Genomic DNA, 1,914 nt, shown 5'->3' with positions numbered 1-1,914 from the left:
GAATATATAGTCTATAGTCTAATTCTCTGTTCATTTCATCCACGCTTTATGATTCTTTTTGTTTTCTGTTCCTACCACATATCAAATTGTCACTTAACTAAAATGCATCTAACTTCATCTTTCTCTTCTGCTTTCTTGCAGTTATGCCTTGCAGGTTTCTCCTAAATGACATATGGAGAATCAAACCACAGTATCTTACTTTTTGCTCCTGGAATTCTCAAAAAATTGGTATCTGCAGCTTTTGCATTTCTTCTTGTTCTTTGTGTTATATCTTGCAACTGTAACAGCAAATCTTCTCATTATCTCTGCAGTAGCTTTTGACAATCAACTGCACAGCCCCATGTATTTCTTTCTCATGAATTTGGCTTTGCAAGACCTGGGCATTGTTTCAGTCATTGTCCCCAAATCCATGATCAATTCTCTCATGGATATCAGACATATCTCTTACTTTGGATGTGTTGCTCAAGTCTTTCTCTTTCTTTCCTTTGAAGCTTCTGATTTGTCCCTTCTGACTGCCATGGCATATGATCGGTATGTTGCCATTTGCCACCCATTGCACTATGAGACAGTGATGAATTAGAAAGCCTGCACTGAAATAATAATTGTAGTGTGGTTTGCTGGACTTCTGTATGGAATGTTGCATACCATTGGCACCTTTTCCATCCTTTTTTGTTCTAATGTAGTCAATCAATTCTTCTGTGAAAGTCCACAATTGCTAAAATTATCCTGCTCTGGTTTAAATCTACTTGAGGTTGGTATTGTTATCGCCAGTATCATTGCTTCACTAGGCTGTTTTACTTTTATTATTGTATCTTATGCAGTGATCTTCAAGGCAGTGTTAAGAATCCCTTCTGATCAAGGTAGACAAAAAGCCTTATCCACATGTATTCCCCACCTTACAGTTGTGTCTATGTTATTATTAAGTGGATGTTTTGCCTATGGGAGGCCTCCCCCTAACACACAATCTTACTTAGATTTTGGGTTGACTGCTCTATATTCCCTCCTTCCACCCTTGCTCAATCCAATCATCTATAGCATGCGAAATAAAAATATCAAACATGCTCTTTCTAAACTGTGGAGATTCTGACAAATTATTTTAATATGATTTATATTTTGTTCACAGTTCTGAATTTTCTGGTTTTTTATTTCTATGAATACAGAATTAAGGTAGAAAGTGACTGTTGATATGAAGGCAAATCCAAAATCACAAAAAAGAAGAACCATGGAACTCTATATGTTGCTTAGTAAACGTCCTGCATTCTAAATTACTTTTAATGCACTCTACAGATGATAAATATGGATGTTTGCCAGCACTGGCATTCCACAGGTTGATAATTCCTGATGTTTAGTGAAGTGAGGCTTAGGGTATAATGTGAAATAGGGAAGTATATTAAATCCAGAGCAGCCTTAAATGATGTGGGTTGGTTTTCTTTTTCCTTTCTTGTATAAAATACCTTCCCTGTAAGGCTGGACCGTAATATGGCTAGTTAAGGCTTTGGTTTTTCTAAAAGTACATTGGCCTTGATTGCATTTTCCTCCTTAATTAATCATTTATTCCAAAAGTTTGATATTTTGCACCAATTGACTGCCTGAACAATTCTATTTTCTGTTCTGTGTTTTTTGGAAGGGTTTTGCTATTGCTTCCTTTAAGGACTGAGTTGGTGGACTGGCTCAAAGACATCCAGCTGACTACATTCCAATGTCAGAACTGTAGTCCTGCTTTGTAGTTCCCCAATGCTTTAACTTCTGTATCAAACAGATTTTCAGTATCTTTAGCTTAGACTATTTCTTATTTCCCTTAGAAAAGCTTCGGCAAAACCAAACACCTGATAGGGTGAAAAGGTTGTATGAAGTGATACTGTATCACAAAACCTATTAGTAGTTAAGAGAAATGAAAATTCAAGAAATTAAATT

At 36.1% G+C, this 1,914-nt stretch overlaps 1 pseudogene; it reads left to right on the top strand.

Annotated features, from left to right (window-relative positions):
- The first annotated feature begins 160 nt into the window (after nucleotides 1-160).
- LOC116522723 lies at nucleotides 161-1,087 on the top strand (annotated as a pseudogene).
- Nucleotides 1,088-1,914: the final 827 nt, after the last annotated feature.

The sequence above is a fragment of the Thamnophis elegans genome, chromosome Z, assembly GCF_009769535.1.
Source record: "Thamnophis elegans isolate rThaEle1 chromosome Z, rThaEle1.pri, whole genome shotgun sequence".
NCBI lineage: Eukaryota > Metazoa > Chordata > Lepidosauria > Squamata > Colubridae > Thamnophis > Thamnophis elegans.
The sequence above is the reverse complement of the archived record's forward strand: the minus strand, read 5'-3'. Positions and strand labels throughout refer to the sequence as shown.